This window comes from Ascaphus truei, chromosome 1 (assembly GCF_040206685.1).
Source record: "Ascaphus truei isolate aAscTru1 chromosome 1, aAscTru1.hap1, whole genome shotgun sequence".
In the NCBI taxonomy this organism is placed as follows: domain Eukaryota; kingdom Metazoa; phylum Chordata; class Amphibia; order Anura; family Ascaphidae; genus Ascaphus; species Ascaphus truei.
In genome coordinates this window covers 524,106,655-524,129,587 of record NC_134483.1, presented here as the reverse complement: position 1 = coordinate 524,129,587, position 22,933 = coordinate 524,106,655, and positions in this window count along the sequence as shown.

Genomic DNA, 22,933 nt, shown 5'->3' with positions numbered 1-22,933 from the left:
CATTTCAGCGTCTATGGACTATTCTGAGGCTTTTCCCAGACATGTCCATGGAATTCCTCAGTATCTGGGCCAAAACTGACAGTTTCATCTGTAGCGATTTCTCACCCTGCTGTTCCAGCTTTGACTTTCCATATGCCTAACCACTTTGATGGGAAACTGGACAAAGTTCAGGTTTTCTTTAAAAAATGTGAAATACATTTTGTTTTCATCAACCCTTGATTTTAGATGATCAAGTTTTAATTGAATTTGTCGTCAGTAACCTGACGGGGTTTGCCCCTATCTGGGCTACAACAATGCTCTCTCAAAACAGCACTCTCCTGGGGAATTATCCTAACTTTAAATTCGAATTTAAGAAAGTTTTTGACTGCAGTACTTCTAGCAGAATATGCTCTTCAGGAACTTCAATAAGGCTCAAGGGATCTAGCATCATACATTTTTAAATTCAAGACGTTGATGACAGAGATTGATTGGGCTGACAACGCACAAGCTTACGTTTATCGATGAGAATTAAGAGACGAACTCAAGGATGATATAGCTTGTGTCGCCTGTCCAGAGACTTGTTCCGCTTTGATAGACTTAGTGTGTCAGATCGATCTCAGACTGGGGAATGCAGGACCAAAATACATCACCAAGCAAATAGACACTTAACTATATAATTTCTGGAATTTTTCATTATGGATCCTCAGCTAACCACTTGTGACGTGAAGGTGTAACCAGGCTATCAATAAATGTATTATGCCCAGCTGGTTACCTCTCAGCCCTATTTCAGGTTTTAGAGTGTCAGTTCCGAAACATGTGTATTGTGCTTGCAATTAATGGAATTGTATGACAATAAAGATTTTATGTGTCTTTTACCTTTCCAGGAGTGCTAACCAGTGGAGATCCTCAGGCTTAAAGTTTCAAGGGGGATTTTGCGGTAAAAGTGTTGTCAGATTGTGTCCAGGTAGCCGGGGTCCAGAGTTGCCCCAAAAATGTATCCGGGAATCAGGTCAGATTCCTGGGGACATATAGACGCATCATTCCAGTCAAAATCCTCCCTTGAAAACAGTTACGCGAGGCACCGCCAGGTTTCCCTGCTTCAGCACAGACCAAAAATGTCAATGAGGGCATAGGGATTTATGTATCACGGGTGCAGTCAAGGTTCCCTAAGTTAGTGAGGGTCCCCCAGTATATGCCCTGGTACCCCAGAATCATTATTGAGGTTTTGGGGGGTTTCTCAAACTGTATATGAAGTTGCAAGAGGTTTTGTGAAACCTAAATCCTAGATTCAGTAAAGGTAAGAGGTACGGTTCTGAGAGTGTGCCTAAGCTTTTTTTGGTTCTAAAGAAAATTAGGTTTTCTTAAGGGAATGAGCTATAGGTCTGAGATTGAAGCTAAGCATCTTTTCATTTCACTGTGGGTCTTAGAAGAAAAATGGGAAATATGTTTTTGTTTCATAAAATGTGTAATAGTCAATGTGGCTATAAGGTGTTTACAGTCTGAGTCAGGTTTACAGTTTGTGGAGGATATGACTAGTGGGAAAAAAAGTATATAGTCCCATTCTACCCCTCATAGCCCAAAAGACTTAGACAAAGTAAAAGTGTAAAAGTATATTTTTATTAAACGGAGATGTTGGTATATGTATTATATTTACTGTATAAGCTGGGAATTTTAAAGACGGTACTCTGAGGGGGGCTAGTGGGCTACATATTTGTGGTGCCACTATGTCTGCCCTAGGTCCGTACTTGAAAGCCACAGATGCTGCCAGAGGTGTTGAAGCCTTTTAGGCAGGGTGGTTAGGTGGAGTACCCACGTCCGGGAAACAATGCTGGCCATCCCAGCAAGCATTTGCCTTCCGAGACTTGGAGGCACCTAACCCAGCGCATGGCTTCTGAATAACAAGTGGCTAAGGTGGCAAACTGGCGCATGCACTTGTTACATTCAGAAGAACCGCTTGCCTGGCTTTGGAAATTTGCCAGGCTCGGATTGGTTGTATTATTTCATGAATTAATCTGAAATACTATAAGAAACCCAGCAGCCAATCCGATCCTCAGATTCTAAGCACCAAAACAGCAGAGGCAAATTTGAACTCACCAAAAGATGCTCTTGGAGATATAACAGCGACTGGTTTCAGAGATTTTCAAGTAAAGAAATGTTCTTATTCCCACTTTTCGGGGGACAAGTTCTGAGAAGAGAACGTAGCGGTCGCGGCTGGAACTACATGCCGAAAAGAGCACCAGGACGTTTGGTACTATCTCCCATTCAAGGGATTTTGGCATCTCTGGAAGAGATACAGCCGTGGCATCTGGAGACTCATGCCGATTATTTCGGGCTGAGTCCTGGTCAACCCAAAGACTTTGTTTTATGGACTATTTCGACTAGGAAAGTTTTTAGTTTTTTAGCCCAGACCCCAGTAAGTGTGTTTTCTCCTGTATATTGTAATCCATGTATGTCTGTTTCTAAGGAATACATCGCAATTTGTTTTACTTCTTGTTTTTGCTCAGTGATATGTTCCTGGTATAAAGATGTAAATACCCGGTCTCCCGTAACACCACTCTCTGCCAACCCTATTCAAATAAGATATACCAGGTTTCTGTTAACTCCAGAAGAAAGACAATGACATAGGTCAGAATCGATTTGTCTGTATTGCGATCTATCTCCTTCTCCTGTTGATGCTTTAATCAATTCAGGAGCATCATAAAATGTAATTGAGATACTTTATGTAAAGGATCAAGAAGAACCTAGTGGAGGCAGTGGAGTCGATCAATGGATCCCCATTACCGTCTGGACCCATTTCTATGCAAACAATTCCACTCCTTCTGGCTTCTAATGATCATCAGGACTACATTTATTTGGACATAATATTGGCCCTTTATATTGCTGTTATTGTCGGATTACGATGGCTTCGTTTGCATTATCCTGTTATTGACTGGACTACAAGAACCCTCGTTTTTCTTTTGCCTATTGTGTACAGAAGAACATTCCTTGCAGATCTATTTTGATACCCCCTGCCCAGTATTGAACATTTCTTGTCCAGTTCAAGATTAAGTGGTAGCTACTTTCCTTTCTGCTAAATGTTCTGACTTTCAGGGTGTTTTTGACCAAAAGGACACTGAAGTTTTACCCCCGCATCGAGAATAGGACTGTCTTATTGATCTGACCTTGTGCTTCTATTTCCTTTGGTCATACAGTATTAACCCACTGTCTGATCCAGAAACTGAAGTATTATGAATAAACATAAAGGAAAATCTGAAAAAAGAGTTTATTACTCCAACTAAGTCTCCAAGTCTCCCACTTTTTTGGTCCCTAAAAAGAGGGAACCATGAAACCATGTGTTGCAGGGTACATGCAACCACACACGCGGGTTCTCTTGATAAGGCTTATTTATTGAGCCTTAAAACATACAGCACACAAAAACAAAATAGCTTCTCATCAGCATACAAAAACAAAATAGCTTCTCTTCAGCATGCAGGACACAGACAGTTATCACACATGTACTTTGAAAAACAGACTTTATAGCAATAATCTCTTCAGTATCATTCCTGTCTCCTGACCAGCTAGCTTGCATGTGTGTACAGCCTGGGGTTTTTAAAACACCTTGATTATGCAGCTGAGGTCAGACTAATTAAGCAGCCCTTCTCACCTGAAACTTAACCTCGTCACTGCTGCACTGCAAGCCTAAACATAGGCTTGCCAGGTCTATGGCTGGTGACGTTCATTCACCCTGTCACACCATGCATAGACTACCATGCTCAGAATGAGATCACAATCAAGAATAGATACCCACAACTGCTAATTCTGAATTGCTAGAACAAGTAAAGGACTCCTCAGTCTTCACTAAACTGGATCTTCATGGGGCCAATAACTTAGTTCGAATTTGTGCTGGAGATGAATGTAAAACAGCCTTCTGAGCATGGTTTGGACACTTCGAATAACGAGTCATGCCCTTTGGACTTTGCAATACTCCAGCTACCTTCTACCATTTTATAAATTATATCTATCGGAACATTTTAGATCAATTCCTTGTTTTATATCTTGATGAAATTCTCATTTTTTGCAGTGAACCACAACTACATGAAGGTCACTTCAAAGACGAGTTGAGCAACCTACAACATTTTTAATTGTAATCGAAGCTTGAAAAATGCTTGTTTGATCAATCACAAAACAAATTTCTGGGGTATGGGATCTCTGCCTACGGAATAGCTAAGGATGAATGCAAAGTTCAGCCCATATGGGAGTTGCCATCCCCCACGATGTGAAATATTTCATAGATGTTTAGAATTTGATCATTTATACTGCCTCTTTATTCATGGCTTTGTGCAAATGGTACTTCCCCTAATGACCCATCGTAGGAAACATGTTTCCTTTTTTGGGGGAACTAAGGCTGAAACTGCTTTTCTAGTGTAAGAAACAAATAAAGTGTTCCCAGCACTCAATAGAAAATATGCGTGAAAACGACACTGAATGAAATACAAAAAAAAAATTACTATTAAAAAATGTATACATATCTGGCAAACAATATGCAATGGACAAAGATGCTATTATAGTCTATATAGTCTAACCCCAAATGGTATCCAGATAGAACACTGTGTGTAATAGGCAAAAAAGAAAGGAAGGGAGGTAAGGGAAAACAAGGAGTGGAGGGCGAGGGGATAAAAACAGGGGAATAAGAAGGGCAACATTTTTGGACTCCTAGCTCCTTCTTCTGGCTCGTTCCCAGAGACGAAAAAACAATCCTGGTACTTTTCTTACCCTTATCAAAGACTCCCTTGAAAAAGCAAATTACAATAACTGAAATAAGCCTGCAATGTGTGCAACAATCTATCAACTAGTAATGTTTCAGCCACAAGGTAGCAAATTTAGCCAAATAACAAAGCTGAAGAAATCCTGCAATACATGCAACAATATCTATTGGTAATGTTTCAGCCACAAGGTAGCAAACTTAACACACTGATTGTAAACAACACTAGTATTAATACACAAGGGTTAATAATGTCACTAATATCCAAGCAAAGAACAGCCCTGACAAACACTTAGGGCCTCATTCAGAGAGGGTTGATAAAAAATATTGCCAGGGCATTTAAAATGCCTTTTTTTGGGTGTTGCTATCACGGTATTCAGAAAGGCTCGATTACCAGGGATAGCAAAATTCCCAAACGGGCAAGTTGCTGCCAGCGATAGCATCATCCCTCTGAAAAGGCCTAAACCGGCGATTCATTTCTGCTGCAGAGAGAGCGGCTCTGAGAGTGCCGCCTCTCACAGCGGAAATGTCGCCCGAAAATTATTTATTTAAATAGACATTTCTTTAATAGTGTAGATGTGCAGGGGGTCTCCGGAGCTGAACCACATTGTTTCAGGTCCAGGGACCCCCTGCTTCCCAAGATACAGGCCTTTTTATGGGGTGCCGGTATCTCCTATGCAAGGAAATGTCCCGGTCACGTGACGCGGGACATTTCAATGCAGAGGGATACCGGCACCCCATAAAGGTGCCTGTATCTAGGGAAGCAGGGGGTCCCCTGACATAAAACCAACGTGGTTCAGCTCCGGAGACCCCCTGCACATCTACACTATTAAAGAAATGTATATTAATAAATATTTTAATAAACATCAATAAACGCCATCCCCCTCCGCCCAAACCCATATAGTACAGTAATGGTCAAAATAACTATTATCCAGATATGGATAATAGATTATTTGCCCATTATTAAACACTGCATTAGCATACAAAAATAAAGTAAATAAATAAAGTTATACTTACCACAACAGCAGGTCCCTCTGTCCTCCGTAGCAGGAAAGCATATATACATATGTAACGGATTTTCTGGACTGGCCTGACCCACCCAATCTCATATTGGCCCCTGTGGTCTAACCAGTCCCCATTACAGTGTGATGTCTGGTGGTGCACCTGTTGGCTACAGGACTCCTGAGTCTCCCGCATGATGGTGTGTGGGGATTTGCCAACCCAGACAGGCAGCTGAGATAGTGTGCTGAGTCCTACCTATATCCAGTGCAGCGCCTCCACCTCATCAGGATCCCGGCGTCCACTAGGGGATGAGTCTGATAAGGAACTCCTTTGTGGTGCTTCTCTCTGTGCAATAACTCCACACTTGCACACGAGAGTGTTGTTAATCAGGAACATCTTTATTAGTACGGTGGGCCAGCTGCCCTCCACAATGGATGTAATTAGCCCTCCATTGTTCACCGTACTTCCCTTTGAAAGGTATCTCTTCCCTTAATTGGTGGGTTCCCTATCTCCCCTTTAGGGAGATAGTCCCTGTGCCAGGTCCCTGGTCACAGTCTTATAAGCTGTCTCCTCCCAAGCCTGCACTCAGACTTGCTCCTTGTCTCATAGCTCTTACATCAGCCTCCAACAGCTTTTCTCTGTCTGCCTTGTGCTGCCAGACTCACAGCTCTGCATCAGACTACTGAAACAATGTTGCAGACCTCCATGTGCCTCTTACTGAACAGAGGCAGCACAACAACAGGAACTGAACTAACTTTAGACAGTGCTGTGTCTTATATCACCTAGGAACAGGCACATCTCTGATGTCACTAACCGTGGACACACAGCATGTTGTCACTTCCTATGGGACATATGACACCTCACCAGGGTGTGAGGGCAAACCTCCATGATAACTGCTGGCCTTACTGTCAGCAGGAGAGATGACTGCAGCCATTTTACAGCATGGTTACATTCTCCCCCTGGTGAATCCCACATCCCCGGCTGGGACCTAAATTTAAAGTACCTTTCTTCAGGAAGCACTGTAAAATGGAAAACACACATAATTAGTCACAACATTACAGTAAATATCTTCATCATACATAGTAACAGATACATCCTAACGTAGATGTGTCACAACCAGGATTACTCCCTGCTGGAGTATCCATTACTGGTACCCCCTATACCCTCTTAAGTTGGCTTGCGCACAGCATGGCCCACTGGGCTTAGAGCAGCAATGCTGTAACCCTCTGGGTGACACTTCTCATGTAACCCGCCAGGATCCCAATCTTCTTCCCCTGATCCTTCCTCCTCATCAGTGCCATATCCCCTATCCTCATCAGTAGAACCCATTTCAAACTCAATTTCTCCCTCCATGAGGGGCTCAGGTACGTATGGGTATTCCAGGTCATGCGAGTGTTTGTACTTGGCTATAATAGCCCTCTTGGCCCGGCTGCTCCTAGTGAGCTCTGCATTCCCTGCCCTCCCTGGCAACACCCATGACAGGGGCTCGTCTGTGTCCACAGGGTCAGATAATATCCCAGGCCCCATAGGCTCTATATTATGCTGACATATCTGAAACCATCGTTCCTGCATCTTCCTCTTCCTCTGGGCCGGTGTATATTCCCCCACTGCCCACCAATAGTCCACTACGTCCTCTTTCTGTAGTAAGAACCGTGTGCGGTCCATTCAACCCACGTATCCCTCAAATAAGGGAGCCCACCATCGGGTCTCCTTACGTTCCTCAGACCCCCACTCTAGTGAGTCCCCCTCCTCTGTATCCCCCCAATAATAAACCCCAGAGGTCCTTGATGAAAGAGGCCTAGACCACCTCTCTTGTTTGGAGCTATCCTGAGACTTAACTACGGCCACACTAGGTACCCATCGGGACTCGGATACTTTTCCCAACTGCCCTCCACCCCTCGACCCACCATCAGAGGCATAGCTGTTCAGTCTTCCCCCAGTCCGTTCCTCACCGATTCCCTGGGACCCTTCCGACACTCCCAAACTGGATGTTGACCCACAGGAAAAGGTGACAGGGACAGGGGCTTTAGCTAGGGCATGAGGTTGGGCATAGGGACAGGAAATGAGCATCCGCGGGGTTCCGACCCACTCTCTGCCTTTGGATAGTCCCGTATCATTGTGCGGACGTGCCGCTGGTTGGGCCTCACCCGTCTCAGCTCTCCTCGCAGCCTGCCAGCTCTTTGTTGACACAGGTGATCGGGAAGCACTGCCCGATCGCCGAGGCGTTGTGGTTCTCTCTCTGGTTGTTCCGCTACCTCCGCCGGAAATGACATCATCACCGGAACCGGATACTCCGCCATCTTGCGATGGATCCCCAGGCGGGATCTCTTCCTCCACAACGACATCCGCCGCCGGAAGTGATGGTTCTGCTCTCCGCTCCGCTCGGGCCTGGGCTAGGCCTTCCTCCGCCGTTGCCACCACCGGCGCCTGGGGAGGGTAAGGATGTATCTCACCGCTCCGTCGGTTCGGGATGGAATCTTCACCTCCTTCCGCGCTGTAAGTCACCACGGCCGTGGGACTCCGCCGCTCCGGTTTTCTCCGCACAGGCGATCTCGGCACCTCGAGACTCCGCTCCGCTGCGACACAGGTAAGTGCTGGTTCTTTTGCAGCACCGCTGTAGTAGTCCGCCGGTAGGCGCATCACCACAAATGTCGGGCTTGCCTGCTCCTCATCCGATGAAGCAGACTCCGACGCTAGTAGTGGCACTTCCGCAAGGGACCGACGGTGAAGTTCCGGGTTCTCACCGCGGTTGTAGACCCCTTTCATTGTAGGCTCCGTTGCGATCATTAGGAGCGATCCCCATTCTCCGGGATGAACTGGTTCGGTGCAGGCCGCACACGGGGCTTCAGTCGTCAGCATGGCTGTGTCCGCTCCCGCCTCCTCAGATAGTTCGGTTGGCTGCGGCAGTCGGGGCGTCAGTGACTACGTCTCCCTGTCAGGACACTTGGGCCCTGTCAATCACGTTCACTCAGGCAGCAATGCCGACCGATCGCATCAGTCTCTTCAGGTTCTGGCTCCCGAACCAACTCGGGAACCACGGTTAGAGTACACGTGCCCTCCGCAGCTTCTGTGAGGTAAGTAGCTCGATTACCTGCATTGACTGATTCAGTCTTTAAGTGGACCGCTTTTTCCTTGGCGGGTTCCAGAGTCTTCAGCAACACTGGCTCTGGAAACTGTACACCACAGTAGGCACACTCGGGTACCCATGCCAATTCACCACCTGGAAAGTCACAAGTAACACAAGTGTTGTGCATACACCTTATCCCTTCTATGTACACCTCCTTGTAGTCTAGTAGCAGCAGGTTGGGGTCATAGATCATACTAACAGGAAGTCTCAATAGGTTTTGTATACACGGACACAAAAGAAAGGGTAGCTTCCTGGTCCCTGATAGCAAGACTCCCAATCCTTGAGGATGTGCTTGACTGCACCTTACAGTTTTTTTTGTTTCATTATGAAGAACAGAATCGGCCGACTGCAGTTGTTCATACAATCTCCACTTGGGATAAAGCGGAAATGAGGCATATTTCATTAAGGGATGGTCCGGGCTCAGCTCTACGTCGCTCCCAGTGTAGGGGCGGGACTCGGGTTTTCCCGCCAGTCCCGGACGGGTTTCTGCAACATTTTCCCGCGCGGCCACAGCTTTCGCGCCACTACAGCTTCCGCGCCACTACCCCTGACAGGGCGGGGTTTCTTCATTGGCGCCAGTCCCGGCCAATTTCTCTGCAAGTCTAGCAATGTACGCATTGTCTGCAACTGGCCCACGCGGTCTCCCAGGGAAGCGGGAGCCGCCATTTTGATTTGCATCGCCATTGGATTACTGTGTTCGTTCTGATTGTATATGGAGCTCCTCTCTGCGGGGCAGCTGCCATACCGGTACAATAAAGATTGCCCTGATGCACCACCTTGTGTACCTAATGTAGCCTGGACTCATGTATGCACTACCTCAGGCTAGGCTCACTCTCTCAGTGTCTGCTGTATCTCCTTCCTCCCAGTCTGTGCTCCCTACGGTAAGAGGTCTGGAATGGGCTAGAGTACTCTGGGCTTCCATGTAGTACTGGGGCGTCTACCTGTCTTGGTTAGCCTAGTGCAGACCCTCTCCAGGATTCCTGACCACGTTAACAGGCTATCCCTTCTGGCATCCTACCAACTAGCACTACCTCAAGGTGACTAGGACAGCTATAGCCCGGCTCCAAACCCCCAACTCCTTTCAGGCCCCTAGGTCGTCCCTGCGAACTGACAATACGCCATCAGCCCCCTGACTGCTCCTAGGTCCGTCCCAACGCAGCACAAAGTGGCAGCAGACACTTCTCCCTGTTTCCAAGTGACCTAGCAAAAGCCTGTCCTGTTGACAGGTCTATCTCAGCAGCGCCTCCAAATGTAGCGGATTTTCTGGACTGGCCTGACCCACCCAATCTCATATTGGCCCCTGTGGTCTAACCAGTCCCCATTACAGTGTGATGTCTGGTGGTGCACCTGTTGGCTACAGGACTCCTGAGTCTCCCGCATGATGGTGTGTGGGGATTTGCCAACCCAGACAGGCAGCTGAGGTAGTGTGCTGAGTCCTACCTATATCCAGTGCAGCGCCTCCACCTCATCAGGATCCTGGCGTCCGCTTGGGGATGAGTCTGATGAGGAACTCCTCTGTGGTGCTTCTCTCTGTGCAATAACTCCACACTTGCACACGAGAGTGTTGTTAATCAGGAACATCTTTATTAGTACGGTGGGCCAGCTGCCCTCCACAATGGATGTAATTAGCCCTCCATTGTTCACCGTACTTCCCTTTGAAAGGTATCTCTTCCCTTAATTGGTGGGTTCCCTATCTCCCCTTTAGGGAGATAGTCCCTGTGCCAGGTCCCTGGTCACAGTCTTTTCTCTGTCTGCCTTGTGCTGCCAGACTCACAGCTCTGCATCAGACTACTACAACAATGTTGCAGACCTCCATGTGCCTCTTACTGAACAGAGGCAGCACAACAACAGGAACTGAACTAACTTTAGACAGTGCTGTGTCTTATATCACCTAGGAACAGGCACATCTCTGATGTCACTAACCGTGGACACACAGCATGTTGTCACTTCCTATGGGACATATGACACTTCACCAGGGTGTGAGGGCAAACCTCCATGATAACTGCTGGCATGCCCATAACTTACCAGGCCTTACTGTCAGCAGGAGAGATGACTGCAGCCATTTTACAGCATGGTTACACATAATAAAGACATTCTAATGGCCCCTAACCCCTTAATCACCTTAGCGGTTACTAACCGCTATAGTCATTAAGGGGTTAACCCACCCTGACCCGATACAAACCCGGGAAGCCTAAGCACCCACCCCGGACTGACTATACCCATCATACCCATATAATAATAATATGGACATGATAAGCCTCTATAGCACTCAATGGGCACCCTAATTACAATACAGTAATACACAAGACACACAATAATAAAACAAAAGTAAACTCCAAAAAAACACACTTCACTAAATAAAAACAGTAGCTAGCTAATCCAATCAATACAAGCAATAGCAACATCAACAATGAATTAATTAAACCATTAACCAATCAAACCAATTAATTCCTAAACCAACTCAAAATGAATAGTTACACTAACCAATCAAAACAATTAATTACTACAACATTAATGAATGTAACCATTAAAATACAAAGAAATACATTCAAACAATCTCTGAAGTAACCATAAAACACATTAGCTAACATAATACAACATTAACTACAAGCGAACACCAATCGCAAACCTTTTATTAGCATTAAGCATGAAAAAACAAACAATCACATCCACATAATAAACTGAAATGAAAAAAAGCAACAGCAATACCAAGCGAGAAATGCCCTCCAAATATTGTCATAATAATGTATTAATCTGTACCCTAAAGTGGTACAGATTAATATATTATCAGTCAATGTGGCTCCCCAAAAAAATCGCCGCTCCACACCTCCCTGCAATGCCTACAAGTCCCCCGCTGTAGCGGAGGAAAGCGGGACACAGGGGGGACCCTGCTATTCTAGATTTAAATGGAAGTTCTCTACGGAAAATGTATTAATGTACCCAGATCCTCAGCAACCATTATTTGTGGAAACAAACGCCTCAGATTTTCCCTAGTGGCAGTCCTGTCTCAACGATCTCCATTGAATTCCATTGTCCATCCTGTTGCCTTTTTGTCACAAAAGTTATCTAGCACCAAAATCAACTGTACATTTATAAAGAAAAAACTGTTGGCTATCCGAGCAACATTCATTGAGTGGAGACATCTTTTGGAGATGGCAGAACATGAGGTGGAAATATGGATTGAGCATATGAATTTAACACATTTACAGACTTCCCGCTGTACCAATCAGAGTCTGGCTTGCTGGGCCTTATACATTTCATGTTTTTGATTCAAAGTAATTTACAGACCAGGGAGGAATAATGCAAAAGTGGATGCTCTTTCACATAAAGAACCACCTAAGACTTTTCCGATTTCTTCCTAATTGGTTCTACTTACTGTAAAGGTATTGGTTTCAGTCCAAATATGCAACCATTTTCTCCTCCATGTAAGATGGAGAACTCAAAAGGAGAGCTCTGCTAAAAAAAAAAAAGACCCCTTATTTTCAAGGTTCAGAGTAAGAGTCTATGGTTTATGAAAAGACTTTGGGGGCTACAGTATGCAGTAAGCAGTGAGTTTTTGCGTCCGATTGGGAAATTTTGACTCGCCCGTTACAAAGTGAAGTCAAACTCACGATTCACTAAGAAGTGAAGGGAATTTTGGTCCATGCGGGCAAAAACATGCCCGATCGCGCAAGCTGTTTTTTTCCTCCCTGCTATTGTGCTCAAAAGTCGTTAGCGCGATAGCTTATAGAAAAAAAAAACAGCCTATTAGAGCTGCATGGAGACGATGTGTCTCCATGCACGGCTCTTAAAGGCGATCATACAGTATAAATATACATTTTAATACTAGTGTATATATGTAGGGGTTTCCTGAGACCTCGTTATGGGGTGCCGGTATCACCTGTGCTTTTAAATCTCCCACGTCAAGTGACGGAGGATTTAAATCCTGCTGGGGGATACCAGCACCTTATAACGGGGCCTGTATCTCTTGAAGTAGGGGGTCCCGAGGCTAAACCAATGTGGTTCAGCTCAGGAGACCCCCTGCTCATGTCTCATGTACACCAGTATGAAAACACACATATCAATAAAAAAAATCATCCATTACCGTAGCGGCTAGTCGCTATGGTAATGAAGCTACATTAATGTAATTTGTATTAATATTGTTATGGAGCAGGGTGTCTCCCGAGATGAACTGCATTGATCTCAGCCTCGGGGACCCCTGCTTCCTGAGTTATAGGCCCAGATATGGGGTGCTGGTATCTCCTCCATTATTTAAATGCCCCCCATCATGTGACATGGACACTTTAAAAATGGCAGTGACACTGGCATCCAATGCCCCATAACGGGGCTTGAACTTGGGAAGCAGGGGTCCGTGAGCAAGAATCAAAGCGGTTCAACTCAGGAGATCCCCTGCTCCCGCACACCATTAAAAAAAATACATTAAAGCAGCTTGATTACATTAGCAGCTTGCTAAAGTCAATTACCAGAAATTTGAGCATCGTCACTGTATGCCCATGCTATTAACTAACTGTTAGATTGAGTGTGGCTGTCCACTGGAGACCTATCATTGAGAAACACCCCAAGTAAGTTTTCTTCTACAGTACATTTTTAGGACCATTTTTTATTACTTAGAAGATCAACCCTGTGGCATGTCATCTTCAACTACCAGCCTCCTGGAAAACACAACCGGTATGCCATGTTTCATTGCTCAAACCCATTGTTTCCAACTCATTTGCAAATTGAGTCTATCCCTATATAGATTCAGGGAAATTCTGAGTTTGATGTGGAGGTGACCTTTAATGCAAAGAGAATGTCAGGCGGTTGTTCTACTTTGTGGACTGGAAGGGTTACAACCATCCAAGTGCATACCGTGTGCTTGATTTGACAGTTCCATGCCAGCTATATGCAGAAAATCTTCTCTTGCCTTTCCCTGTAGAGGGATAGTGATTGGTTGGGTACTGTTAGGGCTCAAGTAGTAAAGTCTGCTTCCTGGTCTACAGACTCTCAGCTGTTAGATGAATGGACTACAGCATGTGAATGCCCATGCCTATTAGAAGGCACCTCATGGTTTCCTCCTTGTTTCACAACATTCCTGCTACATGTTAGCTACTGTAGTTGTGTTGCTCCCTGCTGCTGTTTTCACTATTGCTTTCAGATTAACTGGTCCTGGACTTGGGCTTGCATCTTAACTTTCCTTCCTTCTTCCTGCCCCAGACTTCTGGGTGTGACATGAGTACAATCCTTTGCTACCCATTCCATTGGACTCTGTCTGCCTTTCGCTCCACAGTTTCAGATTTTGGGCTTTTCTCACGGTTGAGCAATTTTATTGACTATCATTGAGAAAAGATTAGGAAACATACTGCTAATATTAAAAATCAACAGTTGTACTTAAGTTATCGCAACCTTCCAATAATAAATTTGAAAGGAAGAAAAAGGTGAAAAAGGTTGACATCAAATAAGAAGATAAGCCACCCATAGAAGTGTTAGCAGACCACGATTGCTCTAATTATGAGCTCCAGAAGAGCATACACTATAAAGCAACAGCCTAAAATGCCACAATAGTTGTCGTCGTCATCATCATCACATAGCCCGCTCAATGGACGTTGTGATGCTACTCTGGGATCAGTCACTCCGGAGATTTGGAGCTCTACTAGTTTCCTTCTCTGTCTGCCTGTTGACCCTCCTGTAAGCCAGGAGACTCACCATCATTGTCGTCTTCTTCTGTGGCCCCAAATCCAGACAGCTGGCTTTCTCTTCAGCTGTCAGAAGCTTTCACACTATCCTGTCCTCCACCGTGCACTGGAATTGCATCATAAGGCCCCAGATCTACTCTGATGCAGGACTTGAGGCCTCTCTCCACCCTCAAGGTAACATTCTTAGAGTAGTGGGGAATGGAGTGAGAAATGGGAGTGGAGAATTGATTGAGAGGGGGGAATTGAGTGAGAGGAGGGAATTGAGTGAGTGATGCGGAGGAGGGGAATTGCGTTATATAGGAGTCAGGGTGAATTCAATAATAGATAAGGAGGGGGAATTGAGTGAGAGAGGAGGAGAGAGGGACAGTACGACAGTGGCCTGACCAACAAATTCTACCCATTTAGTGGCACGCTTGAAAAAAGGGATGGACACGCCTGTAATAAATAAACACTGAAAGTGAAACTATTACTGCTGCGGCAGCTTTTATTCTAACAAATCACCGGCTTTTACCTGGCTTGTTCCTGGAAAGCCACGCTGTTCACCTGGAGCATGCCGAGTTCATTTTGCGTTCCCAGCCACGGGTCATGCCCGGTTGATGCGTTTATTGATAATGGTTCGGATTTTAATAGGCTGCAATGCTTCGCGTGTCCGCCAGATGGCAGAAATTCATGATTTCAGAAATTCATGAATTGTAATGCGCCGAATCAGTAATGTGTCGGCTTGCAGGTGTTTCGTTTAAAAAAGACACTGTACCACAGTGTGCTATTGTAACTTGGCCTTGGCCTTGAGACTGAAGGAAGAGGTTGCAAAAATGTATCAATTTAGGCTTTTCATACATATTAAAGAAAGACAAAGACCAGTTTCAGTTACAGTATTCTCCAGAGACCCACCCGCCATGAGTGTTCAAGTGCAGCCCGCTTTCCAAAAACCTGACAGAAGTTACGCGTATTTGATATGTACGCGATTAATGCAACAGATGATAAGATGGCAACAGTTGCTCAAATTTATCAGTATTTTATCGAAAACTATGACTTTTACAAATTTTCGCCAACTCCTCATACGTGGAAGCGTGCAGTAAGGAAAAGGTTATGTAGTGATCCCTCTTTTCACCGTATTGAGCCCAATTTTGTTGGAGGGTATTGGTGTGTATCATCGGATTTTTCCCGTATCTATGATCATGGAGGCGGCAAAAGGCGAAGGGTCGTGTTAAAACCAACTAAGAAGCGACAGTCGCTGCCAAGCAATGATTCAGCACCAGCACCAGCACCGGCACCGGCTTCCAATGACGGTCCCACTGTCAGTGACAACCCTGAGCCTGAGTCGGATTTCGCGTGCAGTTTTGATGAAGCTTGCATGTACCTAAGCGATTTCCAGCCTCACCTGCTGACTACAGGTGGACTTGTCCCGCTGCAGACTATCGACGTGGATGATCAAGAAAGCTGGACTGGTAGTGGACCGGCGCCGGCACCAGCTGAATGGGAAATTCTATGGTGAGTTGCCGTATTATTTTGGTGGGACTGGCTGGGTACTTCTTTAGGGGCTGACCATTACTGTACATTAAAACTTTTCTTTTTGTTTTTCCTCAGAAAAGAAAACGGCTAATGGGGGGATTTCGATGGATAATATTGTACTGTATGCTGATGTTTTCAGGCCGTACAGTATACTGTTTAATGAACCCGAATAAATAAATCTATGCATTTATTCTACATGTTCAGTATCGTTTCATTATGTGTCTTCTACAGTATACTGTACAGTGGTATACAGTGCCTAACATCAATGGGCAAAAAGAATTTTATCTCTAGGTGCCCTAGAACAGAAGTTCCCACGCCAATTGGCCGTGAACTTGACCGAGGCCCTAAGTAGTTCCCACGCCAATTGCGCAAATATAGTTTAAAATAATCCATTCTGTGGGTCTGAGAGGGTTGAAATTCGCCTGGCCCTCATGCGGAAGGACCACAGTGGCAAAATATGCCACTGCCACAGTGGCAAAATATCAGCCTTGCACGACCCCCGGAACCGGAGGTACCAAAAGACAGTTTAAAAGCACATTACCAAAGTGGCTTTTTTTCTGCCATGCAAGTCAATGGCAGAAACCTGAAATTTAACATTACCCTGATTCCATTCTGTTGCCAGGAGAGGGTCGCAATTTGCCATGCAATCCTGCCGCAACATGGTGACCGAATCTGAGCCCTCTAGGTTGAATAGAACTGGAGTTATGGGTTCCAGGTTTCTGCTCATTCTGACTTAGCCGTTTCAAAGCAGCGCGGGTTTCTCCGCCATTACGCTCAATGGTAGGCCCCTCCTCGCCGGCGTGACCCTTTCTCGCCGCCATTACTGCTCGGACCCTGTTGGGGTCAAGTGAGAGGGTTCCTAACATCTAGGGGCAAAATGAATTTATCTCTAGGTGCCCTAGAACAGAAGTTCCCACGCCAATTGACCTAGTTCCCACGCCAATTGCGCGCTCATTGCTCTTTTTTTACAATGTTGCCGAGCTTGCGGCTTTGCGATCAGGCAGTAAAAAAAAACAGTGCAGCAATTCAACATGTTCTTTTATTGGTGGAGTCAGTACAAAAACATTTATTTACAAATACTGTACAATGTTGAAACATTTAAAGTGCACAGCAATTCTAACCATCAACACACAATAATACATACTGTACTGCAGCCTTTATTAAATTCTTCTGGCAGATTGAAATCGGAGAAACATTTGTAAAACATGGAGATACATGAAAAATGGACGTTTATACTGTGTGAATATTAATTTGTCTATAGAAAATCTACTGCATGTGGCACAGGGAGTTAAAGTGACTTGCTTTTTATGTTCTGTATTTGGGGGTTGTATTTGGGGGTTAATTCATCAAATTATTATGATGAACTGCCTTTTGAAATTACAGTGCTGTTAACTATTTCAGCCACACACCTCCAGAGTTTTTAATCCCTCCCTAGCCAAGCGTCAATCGGCTGAGTCACCCTAGCCTACCAACCCCTTCTCTACACTGGGTCGTTAATCTTCTGCATATTGCCATTGTGTTCTTAATCCGCCCATAGCCGAGCTACATAGACTCAGTACGCCTGCGTCTACAGTAATCACACCATCCCCCTCCCCCAACCCTTATCAGGAACCAAAAAATACAAATATAAAAATAATCAGGAATAATACATAATGCAGTCTTTATTAAGTTCTTTTGGCAGATTGAAATTGGATAACCATTTGGAAAACATTTGTAAAACATGGGGAAACATGAGTAATGCACATTTATAAGAATATTATTTAATACTATATACAGTACTGTAATGTACTGTATAATATATATATATACTATATTCTGTATAGTAATATTATTTTTTCCGTCTTTATCTTTTCCTCATTCTGTCTGCAGTACAGATGCGCACCAGGGATTAGATAAATGTTATTTATTAATAAAAATACACATATAAAACTGAGAGGATCCAACCCCATCTCAGCTAAAAGAGTTAAACTGCCCAGATACAGTGACCATACATATGGACTCTGAAAAATCGAAACCTAAACTGTAAAACACACACAGTACACAGTACACAGTGTACTGTGTGTGTTTTACTGTTTAGGGTTTCGATTTTTCAGAGTCCATATGTATGGTCACGGTATATGGGCAGTTTAACTCTTTTAGCTGAGGAGGGGTTGGATCCTCTCAGTTCTATATGTGTATTTTTATTAATAAATAACTTTTATCTAATCCCTGGTGCGCATCTGTGCATTTTTTCTTTTCTGTCTTTCAGGGTGTCCTCCCCCCTTTTTAGGGGGGATCACCTTCTGAAGTGGGAGCATTTGGGGAGACGCTCCATGCGCGTGCAGCAAAGGGATTTTCCATCTTTATTTCTGCAGCACGAGTGCTGAATATCCTCCTTTCTGCTGTCTGCAGTACAGTAGTTCATTGAGAGAGGAGAGGTTTTGTGTAGATCATTACTGCTGTTTATATAGTGTACATTTGTCTGTACAGTACAAGCAGATTAGACTGGACACAAAACCCCCGTCCCCCCCAGGCCACCCTTTTTCCTGAAACGACAAGAAAATAAAAAATTAGTGCAGTTACTGTACTGTACTGTACTGTATGTGCGTACTGTACTGTATGTGCGTACTGTACTGTATTATGGCAGAACTACTGTAGGTGACTGGTGCAGCTTTCTCTGGAAAGAAAAAAATGGAGCAGTTAGTACGCAGTTACTGTAGTACTGTCAAACTAGTCTACTGTATACTGTAACTACTGTATACTCTGACTACTTTTAAATTAAACTAATTACTGTAGTGTATACTCTTACTATCTGGAAAGAAAAATTCTGTGCCATACTTACCTGTATCATACTGTACTTACAATACTACAGCACAGTACTACTTTCCTGATGCTTGCCCATTACGCGCGATGACAATGGGCAACACAGTGGCAATATGGTCTATATATTTATTGCAGCGTTCCACGGTGAGTTCATCATTCCAAAAACTCATTATGCCTTTCAACAACTCGTCCTTTTTGGAGGGTTTCGTCACTTTCCGGATATGGTCCTTCAGCTGATGCCAGACCATTTCGATCGGATTGAAGTCTGGCGATCTGTCATTGGAAAGAAAGGACAATTGGTTTAAGAGCTAAAAACATTGGGGAACAAAAATGGGACACGGTCTACTGCACTTACTCCGCTGGCATCTTCACCCAGTTGATGCCGCGCTCAAGGATATGCGTCGTTGACGCGGTGTGCTTGGGATCGTTGTCCTGGTAGAAGCGGTGAACATCGAGGAACTCGCGTGTGATGTATTGCACTATCTCGGGCACAATGTTGTCTTGGAAGAAAGCTTTATTCATGATTCCTATTGCAAGAAAAGAAAAGTGCTCAAAAAACTGCACAATAGTACAGTACAGTGCATACGGTAAGGCAACACTAGTCAAGTACAGTGCATTAGGCGACATTATATTTGATAAATTTTACCTGCAAAGGTGACAATGCATCCCGGTCCACGCCTAGAGATGGCACCCCACACATGCAGCTTCACAGGGTGTTTTGGCCGCGGCTTCAAAGATATGCGGCCTTTTTTGTGGAATGCAAAGCTTGCAAATCTCTCCAGTGACACAGTAGACTCATCTGTGAAGATGCAATCCTGGAAAGTCTCCCCACTGTCGATCCATGCCTGGGCCTGGAGCACTCTTTTGATTTTGTTTGCGTCCCGTATCATAAGGTTTGCTCTGTAATGACAAGGAATAATTTTTTTTAGCGGCACAGTGCAGTACAGTTTGCGAAACAACACTTTTACCTCCTGTACTGTCCAGTACTAACCTCACACGTCCATATTTCCATCCAATGCTGCGTCTCATCTTCTTTATGCTGCTCTCGGATACAGTCAGATTGTGCTTTTCCTGCAGAGTGTTTTTAACCCTTAATGCACTCCTCTCATCATTCTCCTCACTTATTTTGTCCACCAGAAGAGTTGTCTCCCTACAATGTAAAGAAAATATATTGTTTTATTAATATGCAGCAATATAAAATGTATATACTGTAAATATAATGTTGTAATATTAAATAAATTGAAATATACAAAAAATATAGACTGCTGTACTATAAATATACACAATAAATATATTGTTGTAATATAAATATACATCCTATATATACCGTTGTAAGATAAATTGAAATATACAAAAAATGTATACTGCTGTATTATAAATTTAAATAGACAAAATATATATACTGTTGTACTACAAATATAAATATACACAATAAATATACTGTTGTAATATAAATATAAATATAAATCCTATATATACCGTTGTAAGATAAATTGAAATATAATGTACAAAAAATGTATACTGCTGTACTATAAATATAAATAGACAAAATATCTATACTGTTGTACTACAAATATAAATATACACAATAAATATACTGTTGTAATATAAATATAAATATACATACTATATATACCGTTGTAAGATAAATTGAAATATACAAAAAATGTATACTGCTGTACTATAAATATAAATAGACAAACTATGTTGTAATATAAATCAACAGAAATAACAATAGTATTACAGTAGATACAGAACTGTACTGTAGATGTACTATACTGTATGAACAGTACAGTACAGTACGTACAGTACAGTTTTCTATATTTTTTTTTGTTACGTTTTATAAATATACTTACGCGTTAGTTACCCTTGGTGCCTTTTTCCGGTCTCTGTTTTTTCCGTATGCATGATAGCTCACGGTGTTTAATGGCACAACGAGGCCAGAAGTAGCTAACCAGCATTGGATAGCAGCAATTCGGTGTCCGCTCTTGTACATCTCCTTAATTCGCATGCTGAGATCCTTTGAAATCTTTTTACAGGCATTGCTGCGAGTACAAAGAAATACAAACACAAGAATGTATATTCGATGTTTAGTCGATGTGTATTCTATGTGCAGTCAATACACAAATGGATGGGTATTTATACGGTAATGACTCACATTAGAGTACGCCCACTTTCAACACCTGTACCTGGTCGTCATGCATAAAAGGTTACACACTTTGCATACTGTAGGCCACCACTCGCTGATTTTTATCTGAACTTGCCCTTGTCCAGATACTGCTTTGTGCCACCTGCTTCCATGGAGCATCCACGGTTTTATGGACGCAAGAACCCACTCACCTCTGCCGTGCCTGTCATGCTGAAAAAGTGAAAGGCGGTTGCTGTTTCCACGCCAAGGGCAAAGCGACAGGCTAAGGCCAATAAAGAAAACCTTCTGCTGACCCCAAAGGTTAAGGGTTTTCTTAGACGTAAGCCTCATTATGTGAAGAAGACACAGAACGAATGGCAGCCAACCCATCGGACCCGCACACCACTTCCTCCCATATGCTTCGACGACTCTGCTGTAGCTGTCCTGGAAATCTTCATCCCGTCTTTTCCACCCCCATCTTCTCCGGTTCCATCTGACGACGCTGCCGCCTCTGAAATCCACGGGTCACTGTCTCCTCTGCTCTTGGATGACTCTGCTTCTCGGCCGGAATCCAAAGGTCACTTTCTCCATCCCTCTTCGACGACGCTTCCACTTCTCCTCTACCGGGTATCCACAGGTCACCTCCTCCACTCTCCCTCGATGCCGCTTCTGTCCATGGAACCCCCATCTCATCCTCCGTTGCACCCATCCCCCCAGATGTCCAGACGCATGCACAAGAAGCAGCTCGTTAGACCGGATGCTGAATAGGATAAGTGTGGATCTCCCTGGGAACTCTATCGTGCTGGCAAAGATAGATCTTCTTCTGGAGACAATGCTAAATGTGGAGCAACGGATGCTACAAATGGAACAATGGATGGATCGACGGATGGAGAAGATAGAGGCTGACATAGCGGGCATACATTATTTGCTCGGTGCTAATGCCCCTGTTTCCCCGCCGCTGGAGCAGGGGGGTGACATGGATGTGATGAATGAGACCTTCGACCCCCTTCCATCAGCAAGCGCACCCCCTCCACCAGAAGATGTAGTGTACATGCATGCCGTTGAGGAGGACATGACAACCCCGTCAAGACCACGCCAGGAGACATCACGGCGACCATGACCAGAGGAAAGCTTCCTCCCAGACAACCTACCATCGCCCGTCGCCTCAAGCACATCCGCTCCCAAAAGACCTACACCCGCTCGCATCGAAACGGTGCCCGACATCACCCTTTGCGATCTGCCACCAGCGCTCAGGGAGAATTATAGGGTGAAGAGTGCTGGTGTACCCCACAAGTATGCCTTGATCATTTTTAAGCACCATGTTCCCTACTCGTTGTACTGCAAGTGGGTGTTCAAAGTGAACTACGATGGGAATCGCGCAAAAAAAGGCGCTTCCTGTCAATTTAAGGAAAAACATTGTGGAAGAAATGCGGTGCTTTTATGCAGTTACAGATCCTGTAATGAAAGGCGTTAGAGACTACATTAATGGCGTTTTGCGCTATGCAAGGAATCGGCCATGGACGGACAATGTGGAGGACTTTCAGTGAGACCATATTGTTGTGCTGAACTGTATTGTACTGTACATGTTTTGCCCTACTGTTACTTAAAATGCTTCAACATTGTATTTGTAAATAAATGTTTTTGAACTTACTGCACCAATAAAAGAACATGTTGATTTGTCTTACTGTACTGTACATTGTTTCCATTTGCTCCTTTGATAGTACTGTATAACAAAATACAGGGTTTATAGAATGTAGAGCAGTGGTTCCCAAACTTTTTCGGTTCAAGGGTCCCCAAGGCAATCAGAATTTTTCAAGGCTCCCCAAGGCGATCAGGATTTTTACACGGCGCCCAAAGTAAAAACAAAGGTGTATATACATACCTAACAGTTGCAGTGCGCAGTTGGTGTCCCTCTCAGACACTCTCACTCTCTCTCACACACTCTCACTCTCTCTGACCTCACTCTCTCT